General features: G+C 43.1%; 1 protein-coding gene across 1 annotated transcript in view; it reads right to left on the minus strand.

The window, feature by feature from the left end:
• LOC137327806 (carnitine O-palmitoyltransferase 1, liver isoform-like) overlaps positions 1 to 8,797 on the minus strand; it is a 273,112-nt gene extending 264,315 nt beyond the window's left edge. The window contains exon 1 of the mRNA XM_067993625.1: positions 8,786 to 8,797. The gene's annotated coding sequence lies outside the window, so the exon portion shown is untranslated. The remainder of the gene's footprint in view (positions 1 to 8,785) is intronic.
• Positions 8,798 to 14,881: the final 6,084 nt, after the last annotated feature.

The following is a 14,881-nucleotide window of genomic DNA, read 5'->3' on the forward strand; positions in this document are numbered from 1 at the left end:
GAAAGTCGTGTTTGACTAATTTATTAGAGTTCTTTGAGGAAGTAACAAGCAAAGTGGATAAAGGGGATCCTATGGATGTGGTGTACTTGGATTTCCAGAAGGCTTTTGACAAGGTGCCACATCAAAGGCTATGACACAAAATAAGAGCTCATGGTGTAGAGGGTGACATATTAGCATGGATAAAGGATTGGTTAGCTAACAGGAAACAGAGAGTCGGCATAAATGGGTCATTTTCAGGTTGTCAAGATGTAACGAGTGGAGTGCCACAGGGATCAGTGCTTGGGCCTCAACTATTTACAATCTATATCAATGACTTGGATGAAGGGACCGAATGTATGGTTGCTAAGTTTGCTGATGACACAAAGCTAGGTAGGAAAGTAAGTTGCGAAGAGGACATAAGGAATCAGCAAAGGGATATAGGTAGGTTAAGTGAGTGGGCAAGAATTTAGCAGATGGAGTATAATGTGGGAAAATGTGAACTTGTCCACTTTGGAGGAGGAATAGAAAAGCAGTATATTATTTAAATGGAGAGAGAATGCAGAACTCTGAGGTACAGAGGGATCTGGGTGTCCTAGTACACGGATCACAAAAAGTTAGTATGCAGATACAGCAAGTGATTAGGAAGGCAAATGGAATGTTGTCATTTTTTGCAAGGGGAATGGAATATAAAAGTAGAGATGTTTTGCTCCAGTTATACAGGGATTGGTGAGACCACATCTGGAATACTGTGTGCAGTTTTGGTCACCTTATTTAAGAAAGCACGTAACTGCTTTGGAGGCGTTTCATAGAAGGTTCACTCGGCTGATTACTGGGATGAGGGGGTTATCTTAGGAAAGGTTGGATAAGTTGGGCCTGTATACACTGGAGTTTAGAAGAATGAGAGGTGATCTTATTGAAACATATAAGATCCTGAGGGGAGTTGAAGGGGTAGGTGCTGAGAGGATGTTTCCCCTTGTGGGAGAGACGAGAACTAGGGGCCACAGTTTAAAAATAAGGGTGCTCCCATTTAAGACGGAGATGAGGAGAATATTTTCACGAGGGTCGTGAGTCTGTGAGTCTTTCTTCCCCAGAGAGCGGTGGAGGAAGGGTCATTGAATATTTTTGAGGCTGAGTTGGATAGATTCCTGATTAACAAGGGAGTCAAAGGTTATAGTAGGTAGACAGGAAAGTAGGGTTGAGGTCACAATCAGATCAGCCATGATCTTATCAATTGGCAGAGCAGGCTCGAGGGGCCGAATGGCCTACTCCTGCTCTTAATTTATTTTATTCGTAAGAGATACAGTTGGAGGTCTACACCTACATTGGCTCCCGGTCTGGTATCGCCTCGATTTTAAAATTCTCATTTTGTTTTCAGATCCCACGAGGGCCTCATCCCATTCTATCTGTGTAACTTCCTCCAACCCTACAACCCTCCGCTATCTCTACGCTCCTCCAATTCTTGCCTCTTGCATGTCCCCGATTTTAGGGTACAACAATGAAAATATTAAATGGCTCCGTATAGTTTTTTACGTCAATTTCAGTTATTTTTAAATCGGGTTACTCGCCGATGGCGGATTGGAGACCATTCTTAAAAATCCTTATTTTTGCTGATAAATCCATTTTCAGACATATTAATAAAACTTCACCAGCTTACCACACTTAAATAAATCAAGGAATGCATTTTAATGGAAATAAGAAAAATAAGAAACAATTGTGCTTTTTTAAAAATTCATTCATGAGATGTGGGCATCGCTGGCAAGGCCATCATTTATTGCACATTCCTAAATGCCCTTGAGAAGGCGGTGGTGAGCCACCTTCTTGAACTGCTGCAGTCCGTGAGGTGAAGATTCTCCCACAGTGCTGTTAGGAAGGGAATTCCAGGATTTTGACCCAGCAATGATGAAGGAACGGCGATATATTTCCAAGTCGGGATGGGTGTGACTTGGAGGGGAACGTGCAGGTGGTGTTGTTCCCATGTGCCTCCTGCCCCTGTCCTTCTAGATGGTAGAGGTCGCGGGTTCAGGAGGAACTGTCGAAGAAGCCTTGGCGAGTTGCTGCAGTGCATCCTGTGGATGGTACACACTGCAGCCACGGTGCGCCGGTGGTGAATGGAGTGAATGTTTAGGGTGGTGGATGGGGTGCCAATCAAGTGCGATGGACGGCCTTGAACTTCTTGAGCGTTGTTGGAGCCTTGTGCCTTGTGGATGGTGGAAAGTCTTCGGGGACTCAGGAGCTGAGTCACTCTCCGCAGAATACCCAGCCTCTGGCCTGCTTTGTAGCCACAGTATTTATATGGCTGGTCCAGTTAAGTTTCTGCTCAATGGTGACCCCCAGGATGTTGATGGTGGGGGATTCGGCGATGGTAATGCCGTTGAATGTCAAGGGGAAGTGGTTAGACTCTCTCTTGTTGGAGATGGTCATTGTCTGGCACTTGTCTGGCACGAATGTTACTTGCCATGGAGGGATTTGAAAACAAAGATGAGAAATTTAAAATCGAGGCGTTCTCAGACGGGAGCCAATGTAGGTATAGACCTCCAACTGTATCTCTTACGAACACAAGAACATATTACACTGCCGAATTATGCTGGTTCATGGAAGATTTTCTGTGTGTCATTATGCAAATGCATTTTTGCGTAAACTTGAAGCCAGCGCTAATCAGTGCTAATTTCAAGCGCATAAATTGCGCCTAAAGTGACACAATCACTTTGTCAAAGTGACAGTCTGCCCATGATCCGTGAATGAGAACATGTTCATGTTAAATCAGTGCTGTGTAAGGGCTTTTCTTCTCACAAGAATTGAGGAATCAGCTGAGATAAAGTCTATTACTGTGCAACTTAATCTTAATAGCATCTTATCACATTGCAGGATAGAATCATAGAATAATACAGCTCAGGAGGCCATTTGGCCCATCGTTCCTGTGCTGGCTCTTTGAAAGGGCTATCCAAGTAGTCCCACTCCCCTGCTCTTTCCTCGTAGCCCTGCAAATGTTTCCTTATTAAGTATATATCCACTTCCCGTTTGAAAGTTACTATTGAATCCACTTCCACCACCTTTTCAGGCAGTGCATTCCAGATCATAACAACTCGCTGAGTAAAAACATTTCTCATCATCTCACCCCTGGCTTCTTTGCCAATGAGCTTGAATCTGTATCCTGTGGTTACCGACCCTCCTGCTCGTGGAAACAGTTTCTCCCTGTCAACTCTAACAAAACCCCATGTAATTTTGAACACCTCTATTAAATCTCCCCTTAACCTTTTTTGCTCTAATATGAAGTAAAATTAAAACATTGCTTACTTGGTAGGGAGCCTCCAACTATTTCTTCTGAAAGACAAATCGTAATTTGAAATGAGACCGTGAAATGAAGGAAGAATATTAGACATTATTGAGATGAATTTTCTCTCACCAGTGGGAGAGGCAAAAGTTTAAGTATGGAGGATGTTCAATGATGATTCCATCAACTTTCAGTGTAAAGGGCGAGTTGTCAGGTGAACATAAGAACATAAGAAATATGAGCAGGAGTAGACCATACGGGCCCTCGAGCCTGCTCCGCCATTCAATAAGATCATAGAATCATAGAATGGTTACAGCACGAAAGGAGGCCATTCGGACCATCGAGCCCACACCGCCTCTATGCAAGAGCAATCCAGCGAGTTCCACTCCACACCCTTTCCCCGTAGCCCTGCAAATTTTTTTCTTTCAAGTACTTATCCAGTTCCCTTTTGAAGGCCATGATTGAATCTGCCTCCACCACCCTGTCGGCCAGTGCATTCCTGATCCTAAACACACACCTTCAATGATTTGTGCACATATCCCCCAGATCTCTCTGATTCTCTACCCCTTTTACAGTTGTGTCCCTCAGTTTATATTGCCTCTCCTCTTTCTTCCGACCGAAATGCATCACTTTGCATTTTTCATCTGCCACTTGTCCGGCCATGTCACCAGCCTGTGTATATCCTCCTGAAGTCTATCACTGTCCTCCTCACCATTCAATACCCTTCCAAGTTATGTGTCATCTGCAAATTATGAAATTGTGCCCTGTACACCAAGTCCAAGTCAATAATATATATCAAGAAAAGCAGTTGTCCCAGCACTGACCCCTGGGAACACCACTGTACACCTCCCTCCAATCCGAAAAACAACTATTTACCACTACTCTCTGTTTCCGTCACTTAGCTAATCCTGTATCCATGTTGCTACTGCTGCCTTTATTCCATGGGCCGCAATCTTGATGATAAGCCCACCGTGCGGCACTTTATCAAACACCTTTTGAAAGACCATATACACCACATCAACTGCATTGCCCTCATCTGCCCTCTCCGTTGCCTCATCAGAAAACTCTATCAGGTTTGTTGAACACGATTTGCCTTTAACAAATCCGTGCTGGCTTTCCCGAATCAATCCACCCTCATCCAAGTGACAGTTAATTCTGTCCCGGATTATCGTTTCTAAAAGTTTCCCCACCACTGAGGTTAAACTGACTGGCCTAAATTTGAACAAGGGTGTAACATTTGTAATTCTCCACTCCTCTGGCACCACCCCTATATCTACGGATATTTGGAAGATTATGGCCAGTACCTCCGCAATTTCCACCCTTACTTCCCTCAGCAACCTAGGATGCATCCCATCCGGACCGGCTGACTTATCTACGTTAAGTACAGATAGCCTTTCAAGTACCTCTCCATCATCAATTTTTATCCCATCCAATATCTCAACGATATCTTCCTTTACTGAGACTGTGGCAGCATCTTCTTCCTTGGTAAAGACAGATGCAAAGTACTCATTCAGTACCTCAGCCATCCACTCTGCCTCCATGAGGAGATCTCCTTTATGGTCCCTAATCGGCTGTACGCCTACTTTTTCCACCCATTTATTGTTGACATGCCTGTAGAAGACTTTTGGATTCCCTTTTATGTTGGCCGCCTGTCTATTCTCAGACTCTCTCTTTGCCCCTCTTATTTCCTTTTTCACTTCCCCTCTGAACTACATTCTGAATTGAAATCTGCATTACAATCAGAAAATCTAGGACCGATTGCATATCTTGTTATTCCATGTTTGTTCTGAAGATATTGCTGAATCTATATTCTCAATGTCATACCTGTTGTTGATGCCAATGGGGTGCTTGTTGCTGGAAGGCAAGTATTTGGAGGTATAAGTGTAGAAAATACAAACTAATTTCATCATCTTTCAATCGAAAATCTCAGTAGTCAAGTCCACAGAAAGACACTTTAGGATCACAATTTACAGCCCATCTAGTGCAACCGTGTAATCTCCATGGGAGCTGGCTGGAAGAGCCACTATTTAGGCCAGATCATGATGGATTCTGGTCAGCCTTGTGGAGCCAGAGTCTCCACCTGCCTCAAGCAAGTAAGTGAACTTTTGAAGTTGTTTATGTGAACAGTAATGGTACACTCCACGATCTTTCAGTGGCAAATATCAGCTCACAATTCATAAGCTCTCTTCAGAAACAAAAAGCCAATGAGCCCAGCAAGGTCACACCACGCATCAATATTCTTTTCTCCCCCACCAGCAACTGTTGATCTCTATGAAACATTAATGCCCTCTTGTTTGCCCTTTTACCTACAACCAGTGTTGATCATAGACATTCCATTGGGTATGTTGGATTTGGAGAAGGATGGGTAATTTGTGTGGAGAGAAGAGTGACAGGAACACTGGCACAGCAGGTGGCTGTCACTCACCCGCCTGCGTAATTGGATCCAGGGAGAAAGAATTAATCATGTCAGAAGGGACCTGCATTGGCCATCAAGTGAGGCAGTCACTGAGTTATGCCATGTACTGGTGCCTGAACTTCAGACAACGCAACACGGTGACATCTTTGCCTGTTTCACTTAATATATTGACCACATTGAACTTTTATATGATTTGCTTATTTCAAGACACTAATGGCGACATTTTCCAAATCAGTCAATCACGCATATGGTGATGCAGCCAGCAGATCATTGTGGACTTACTTTTTGGTGCAACACCTTTGTGCTCAATGATAAATTAATAGATCTTGTTGGAATTATGTGATTAATTTTATACACGTAAAAGTTGTAGTTGTTGTTGGCCCTGGAAAGTATACAGTTAATGATATAAGTGTGGAGAATCCACACCATCCCATTATCCCATCATCATAGAATGCAGAATAACAGTTATCAAGTCAAGAATAATGTACATTTCACGCATTGAATCTATTCCCTAAACTGCCTTTTGAACATTTCACTCGATCCTAATTCCAATGCAGTGTTTGAAGCTTGTTCGTGGCTGGAGAACCGTGTCCACTTGTTGTCCACTTGTTGTCCACTGATTGTCCAAAGAAAATACTTCCATTACTTCACGCTCATTTGTACCAGTTAGTGAATGAAAAAGCTCGAGGATGCCTGGATTCATTCTTTTATTTTGCAGTAAAAATACATTTAGAAAGTTGACCTGTTCTTGGGAACAATCCCCCTTCATAATATGTGCCTTGGAATCATCTTGGTCACTTTGTATAATCATCATAATGGCAGTGTAAGTTAATGTAACTTGTCATTTAATTTCCTAATTAAACAGAATGTTTAATGATACTTATTAATTGCTAGATTATTGTGATTCAATCATTTCAAACAATGGTGCCTATTTGCAAAACAGCAAAAATAAACTTTTTGTGCTGCTTTTATACAAGTTTGTGCTCAGTGATAAAGTAGATAGTATTGTTGTAATGATGTGCTTAATTTCAGCCCCGGTTTTGATATTACAGTGAATGTTGGTACCAGAGAGGATACAGTTGATGATGTAATTGTGCAGAATATAAATTTAAATAGTTTAAAATTAAAGAAAAGAGATACAATGTCAATAGAGAATACTCCTTCTTCATATTGAGAATTTTGGTTCCCAGGTTACTTGGAAGACTTTGCTGACAGAATGTTGTTTACTAATTACCTGTTGTTGAAGTTGAAGTTGGTGTTGGTGCTGGAAAGAACACAGTCGATGGTGTGAATATGCAGAATAGAAAATCATCCCATCATCTTTCAATGCACAATACCAAATGTCATGTCATCAAACATGCAGGTTAAGCACTGATTGTACATTTTGATACTGAAAGTATTGTCACAACTGCACAGCTAATTTCATGCCTGATGTTGAAGTTGTAGTCGTTGACGATACTGGAAAGGATACAATTGAATGTATTAAGTGTGGGGAGCACAAAATCATCCCGTCATCTTGGAATACAGAATACCAGTTGTCAAGTCATCAAATGTGTCCGTTTCAATACTCCCAGATGTGATTTCAAATTTCCTTCCCCTTTTTGCACCCAAAAATGTAATCTCGTTAATATTGTGGAGCCCACAGTCCTAGTGAGAAGCAATTACCATACAGCTCCTTTTTAAAGGTTTCAATTGATTCTGAAACAGCTGTCTTGTCGAGCAGTTCCTTCTAAATGTCCACTTTGAACATGTGGAAGGGACTCCCAGTGCAGTGCAGAGCGAGTGCTGCATGGTCATAAGAGCTCCATGGTCTTGGAGATGACACATTGAACCCACATCCTGTGTGCCCGTTAGGTGGAGGTGAAAGATCCCAAGTCATTATTTGAGCTAGAGTAAAGTATCCTCATGTGCCAGTGCCAACATTCCTCTACCATCACCATCAAAACACAACGGCCTACAAATTTAATATTGCAGTGACTGTTTTTCAGGTGCTAAACTGCCCACTAAGCCTCCAATATGGCGGGCAGGAAGCACACGCTCATTCCGAGCCGGAAATGTGCCGCATGCCATACTGCTGTAGGTAAAAACGTAGGCGTCCAGGGCCCACGCCTGATGCAGGAAACCAGGTCCACAAGCACTGTAACAGGAGGTTCTTATATAGACCACTGCAGGCCACAACACAGAAGCAAAATGCTGAAATGAGGCAAACCTGGGCTATCTGTGACATAATATGAAGCTCGGTTTCCACCCGTACTTATTAACTATCTCTCACAGTGTTAACTGAAAGCAGCCTCGGGCTTCAGGACAATCGCATCCCAATAGTGACTGCGGATTACTTGCTGTGATATGAGGAAAAAGAGGAAATTTGTTACCACATCTCACTGCTACTTTAAAATACAGGGTACTGATATAACAGATGGAACAATGTCATGTGAAAGTAGTAAGAGTTCTTCTGCCAATATAGTAACTCCATGCTGAAATAAGAACCACATTTTACATTTGAAAATTCCAATTGTGAAGATAATGTTTGTTGTACAACATTGTTATAATTCGATTATTAATTACCTACCTGGTAAAGATACAACTGTTGGGATTACTAAATGATACTGTGAACCTTCCATGGAGAACACCAATTATCACGTACTAAAGCCTCATGTGCATCTTCATGGAATGACTTTGTTATGAGATCAATGGAAAAATAATTAATTTATATTGGTAACTTGATACCTGTTGTTGAAGTCGAGGTTGTTGTCGGTGTCAATGTTGACGAAGCTGCAAAGTAAAGATTTGAAGGTTTGGATGAGGAGGATACTGAGCAATTCCATCATTTTTCAATGGGAAATACTAGGTATGAAGTGAACAAAGAGGTGGAAATAGGCAGCATAAGTAATGAATTCAATACTGTTTAATGCTGATGCTGCACTGAGAACTTTCAGCTTTTTGATACTACCTCACCTCTTCTTAGCAAACCTCTCCAACATGATAAAGGGACTTGGCAGGACAGAGCTTGTGTGGGAAAAATCCTCTTTGAGCATTCTTTAGCCGTATATATTTTTTATGCTTCCATGGGAAGTATTAGTAGCTCAACAATTGCTTGCATTTGAAGCATGTAAATGCAGGGAATAATGTACAGATAAAGGAATGTTTTGTTTTTATATGTCTGCACATAACAGTTTCCATATATGTATCTTTTACAAATATATAGAAATAGGAGTAGGCCATTCGGCTCCTCGAGCCTGCTCCGCCATTCAATAAGATCATGGCTGATCATTTACCTCAACTCCACTTTCCCGCCCTATCCCCATATCCCTAGAGTCATCCAGTGTCCAAAAATCTATCAATCTCAGTCTTGAATATACTCAATAAATGAGCATCCACAGCCCTCTGGGATAGAGAATTGAAAAGATTCACAACCCTCTGAGTGAAGAAACTTTTCCTCATCTCAGTCCAAATGGCCGACCCCTTATCCTGAGACTACGACCCCCAGTTCTAGACTCTCCAGCAAGGGGAAACAGCCGCTCAGCATCTACCCTGTCAAACCCTCTAAGAATTTTATATATTTCAATGATATCACCTCTCATTCTTCGAAACCCCAGAGCATATGGGCCCATTGTACTCAATCTTTCCTCATAAGATAACCCTCTCATCCCAGGAATCAATCCAGTGAACATTCGTCAAGAGGAGATGAGAGGAATGGTCCTGATGCTGAGGTGAAATCTTCATCGATCTATTTCCTGCCATATGCCAACTGCGGGTAGCTCTTTAAGAAGAGTAGATGGAGTGGGTGACCACCAGGCCGACAGTTCAGGTATCTCCTGAGAGTGTGGCACTCACAAACCGGTATTCAGTGTTGAATACCATTGAGGGTGATGACACCTCGGGGGAGTGCAGTCAGAAGCAAATCCACGGCACCGTGGAAGACTCGGCTGCACAGGGGGGACAAGAAAGTGTAGAAATGCAGTTGTGATAGGGGATTTGATAGTCAGGGAGATGGACAGGTGTTTCTCCAACCGTAGCCATGAGTCCCGAATGGTGTGTTGTGTCCCTGATGCCAGAGTAAAGGATATCACTGAACAGGTGCAGGTCATTCTGTGTGGGGAAGGGGAACAGCCAGAAGTCATGGTCCATGTTGGATCCAATGGATCAGTAGGAACTGTTGAGGACATACAGGCAGAGTTTCAGGAGAGAGGAACAAGATTAAAGAACAGGACCTCAATGGTGGTAATCTCTGGATTACTCCCAATGCAACGCACTAGTGGGTACAGAAACAGTGTCTGAAGACAAATCATGTCTGACTAACCTGATTGAGTTCTTTGATGAAGTATCAGAGAAGCCTGATGAATGTAGTGCAGTAGATGTTGTACATATGGACTTTTAAAAGGCATTTGACAAAGTACCACACGAAAGACTAATTTGGAAAATAGAAGCTCACGGGATTAAACGGGCGGTGGTAACGTGGGTACGTAATTGGCTAAGGGAGAGGAGGCAGAGAGTAATGGTGAACTGATGTTATTCAGATTGGAGTGAAGTATGTAGGGATCAGTATTAGGACGATTGCTTTTCTTATGATATATAAATGACCTCGACTTGGGTATAGGGAGTACAATTTTGGAGTACATATAGTAAATGGAGAGGAGGATAGTAGCAGACTTCAGGAGGACATAGACACACTGGTGAAATGGGCAGACACATGGCAGATGCAATTTAATGAGGATATGTGTGAAGTGATGCACTTTGGGATGAAGAACATGGTGATGAATTTCATACCTGTTGGTGAAGTTGGAGTTGTTGTTGACGCTGGAAAAGATAGAGTTGAAGGTATAAATTTGGAGAACATTCAAGTTTAAAAAACAATGAAGCCATTCTTCGTGGATCAATGATTAAAACACGTATGATATTCCTCTATCTGCTGATTAAAATACACTGAACTAAAATAACACATGGAAGAATGTTATATGAATTATTATAACTTCTTCTGCCAATTTAGTAACTTCCAGACTTAAACCATGACAACATCTTTCACTTCAAAATACCAATTCTCAAGCCAATGATTGACACATTTGGTTGGAATTAAATGGTTAACTTCCTACCAGATGGTAATATAAGTGTTGGGATCACTAAATGATACTGTGAACCTTCCACAGAGAACACCAATTATCACGCACTAAAACCTCCCGTGTATCTTCACAGAATGACTGTTGTGAGATCAATGCAAAATGATTCAATTTATATTGGTAACTTGATACCTGTTGTTGAAGTCGAGGTTGTTGTCGGTGTCAATGTTGTTGATGCTGCAAAGTAAAGATTTGAAGGTTCAGGTGAGGAGGATACTGAGCAATTCCATCATCTTTCAATGGGAAATATGAGATATGAAGTGAACAAACAGGTGGAAATGGGCTTCATAAGCAACGAATTCAATGCTGATGCTGCCAAGGATACAATGAAAGGAGCAATTAAAGGTTGAGAGCAGGTATTGTAAAGAAAGTGGGATTGGAAGTATTGAAGTCCGGAGAACAGGAAATTCAGTGGATGTCCATTTGCACCATGATTAACACCCTGCTCCTGCTTACAGTCCCGAAGAATGAGAAAACGGACCTAATGTGGCAATTTTTTTGCGTGAATTCAACTTGAGGGAGCAAGTCAGCATGGAATAATGTATTTAGTTGCACACTGCTGAAGGTTTCAGATAAGGATATGATATTCTTCAATCACAAAGGAAGTTAATGGGTTGACTGACATACAAACTGATTAACAGAAAGGAAGTATGAGATCGTCTGAGTGAAGCAATGAAAAGAGATGAGATGAAAAGAATGTGGAAATAACTAACAAAGTATAAAACATTGGAAAACTCACACAAGATAAAAGGCAAGATGGGGTGGAAAAGGAGAACAGATGCACGAGGTCCCAAATAAGAACAGGAAATGCTGAAAAACAAATTTTGGCCAGTCCAGAAAAATGAAAAAAAGTCCAGCAGCCGGGGAACTACCCATTATGTGAGTTAATTCTACTGAAGGGTCTACAAATCAGGCAAAGTCTCATTCTTTAAAAATGCCACTTTCTTTTGAGCAGGGAGTGGTGGGATTTGGGGACTGTCAGTTAGCAGCTGACCGTTTTGTTTCTAGAACAACAGCATTCATATCGTGCCTTAGATGGTGAAAATGTCCCAAGCCTCATCACAGAGAGATGAGGAAAAATGGATAGTGAGCCAAGAGAAGAGAGCTGAGGAGCATTGACTGAAAGCTTGTAGACAGGGGTGATTTTGAAGCAGTGTCTTGAAGGAGGTGAGAAGGATGGAGAGACAGAGATGTTCAGTAAGTGAGTTCCAGGGAGTGGCTCCTTGGTAGATGAAGACTCTGTCGCAAATGGAGGGGGTGAAGAGATGCACGAGCGGGTTGAGTAAACAATGGGGATTTTGATGTTGCGTCGCACTACCACCGTGCTAAATGGGATAGATTCTGAACAGATCGAGCAGCTCAAAACTGGGCATCCATGAGGTGCTGTGGGCCATCAGTCGCAGCAGAATTGTATTCCAGCACAATCTGTAACCTCATGGCCCGGCATATTCCTCACTCTATCATTACCAATAAGCCAGGGGATCAACCCTGGTTCAATGAGGAGTGTAGAAGAGCATGCCAGGAACAGCACCAAGCGTACCTAAAAATGAGGTGCCAACCTGGTGAAGCAACAACACAGGACTACATGCATGCTAAACAGCGGAAGCAACATACCAGAGACAGAGCTAAGCGATTCCACAACCAACGGATCAGATCAAAGCTCTGCAGTCCTGCCACATCCAGTCGTGAATTGTGGTGGACAATTAAACAACTAACGGGAGGAGGAGGCTTTGTAAATATCCCCATCGTCAATGATGGCAGAGTCCAGCACGTGAGTGCAAAAGACAAGGCTGAAGCGTTTGCAATTACCTTCAGCCAGAAGTGCCGAATGGATGATCCATCTCAGCCTCCTCCCGATATCCCCACCATCACAGAAGCCAATCTTCAGTCAATTTGATTTACTCCACGTGATATCAAGAAATGGCTGAGTGCACTGGATACAGCAAAGGCTATGGGCCCCGAGAAAGTGCTGAAGACTTGTCCTCCAGAACTAGTCGCGCCTCTAGCCAAACTGTTCCAGAACAGCTACAACACTGGCATCTACCCGACAATGTGGGAAATTGCCCAGATATGTCCTGACCACAAAAAGCAGGAAAAATCCAATCCGGCCAATTACCGCCCCATCAGTCTACTCTCAATCACCAGCAAAATGATGGAAGGTTTTGTCGACAGTGCTATCAAGCGGCACTCACTCACCAATAACCTGCTCACCGATGCTCAGTTTGGGTTCCGCCAGGACCACTCGGCTTCAGACCTCATTACTGAATTCCAGAGGTGAGGTGATAGTGACTGCCCTTGACAGCAAGGCAGCATTTGACCGAGTGTGGCACCAAGCAGCCTTCGTAAAATTGAAGTCAATGGGAATCAGGGGGAAAACTCTCCAGTGGCTGGAGTCATACCTAGCACAAAGGAAGATGGTAGTGGTTGTTGGAGGCCAATCATCTCAGCCCCAGGGCATTGCTGCAGGAGTTCCTCAGGGCAGTGTCCTGGACCCCACCATCTTAAGCTGCTTCATCAATGACCTTCCCTCCATCATAACGTCAGAAATGGGGATGTTCGCTGATGATTGCACAATGTTCAGTTCCATTCGCAACCCCTCAGATAATGAAGCAGTCCGTGCCCGCATGCAGCAAGACCTGGACAACATCCAGGCTTGGGCTAATAAGTGGCAAGTAACATACTCGCTAGACAAATGCCAGGCAATGACCATCTCCAACAAGAAAGAGTCAAACCACCTCCCCTTGACATTCAACGGCATTACTATCACCGAATCCACCACCATCAACATCCAGGGCGGGGGTCACCATTGACCAGAATCTTAATTGGACCAGCCACATAAATACTGAGGCTATAAGAGCAGGTCAGAGGCTGGGGATCCTGTGGCAAGTGACTCAACTCCTGAGTCCCCAAAGCCCTTCCACCATCTACAAGGCACAATTCAGGAGTGTGATGGAAGATGGTAGTGCAGCTCCAACAACTTTCAAGAAGCTCGACACCATTCCGGACAAAGTAGCCGCTTGATTGGCACCCCACCCACCACCCTAAACATTCACTCCCTTCACCACCGGCGCACTGTGGCTGCAGTGTGGCTGCCGCAGCAACTCGCCAAGGCTACTTCGACAGCACCTCCCAAACCCGCGACCTCTACCACCCAGAAGGTATATGGGAACAACACCACTTGCATGTTCTCCTCCAAGTCACACACCATCCCGACTTGGAAATATATCGCCGTTCCTTCATCGTCACTGGCTCAAAATCCAGGAACTCCGTTCCTAACAGCACTGTGGAAGAACCTTCACCACATGGACTGCAGCGGTTCAAGAAGGCGGCTCACCACCACCTTCTCAAGGGCAATTAGGGATGGGCAATAAATGCTGGCCTTGCCATTGACACCCACATCCCATGAACGAATATGGTTAGGGGTGCCAGACCAGAGGAGGCTATCTACTGTGGATTTGAACGCTTGCAGACAATTGTCTTTCTGGGGTGGAAGGATGAGATTGCAACCATTTGGAATGCTCTCCAATTGATCAGTGGCCAAGCAGAGCAGATATCCAGATATTGGTTCGAAACAGTAGAGTCTTATGGTCTTATGGTCTCATCAAAGTAAACATATAAGAGACATAGATGGGATTCAATAAAGAATGTCGAGAATGGTTCCAAAAATTAGAGGTTCTAATATTAAGAGAGGCTTGAAGCATTGGGGATTCTTTCACGAGATCAGAAAAGGTGAAGAGAGTGATCGAATGGACATTTCAAAACGTTTTGGAGAGGATTAATCATGAAAGATTGCTTCCACTGCATGGCAGATCAGTAATTTAGAGTCATGAGTCAGGATTACCACCAGAAGAATGAAGTAGCAACGTAGAGGAAAGATTCATATTGAGGGTAATTAGAACATGGAATGCTCTTTCATAAATGGGTACTGAGGCAGATAACGGATCATTTTTAAAAGGGAGATGGATAAGTCTTTGAAAAGGAAGATGATAAATGGATTGAAGCAAAGGTCAAGGAAATAGGATTAAAGTACATAACTCCATTAAAGGAGCGATCACCACTGCATAAATGATTGGATGAATGGACTCTGCTCATGGTCTAATT

The sequence above is a fragment of the Heptranchias perlo genome, chromosome 12, assembly GCF_035084215.1.
Source record: "Heptranchias perlo isolate sHepPer1 chromosome 12, sHepPer1.hap1, whole genome shotgun sequence".
NCBI classification, from domain to species: domain Eukaryota; kingdom Metazoa; phylum Chordata; class Chondrichthyes; order Hexanchiformes; family Hexanchidae; genus Heptranchias; species Heptranchias perlo.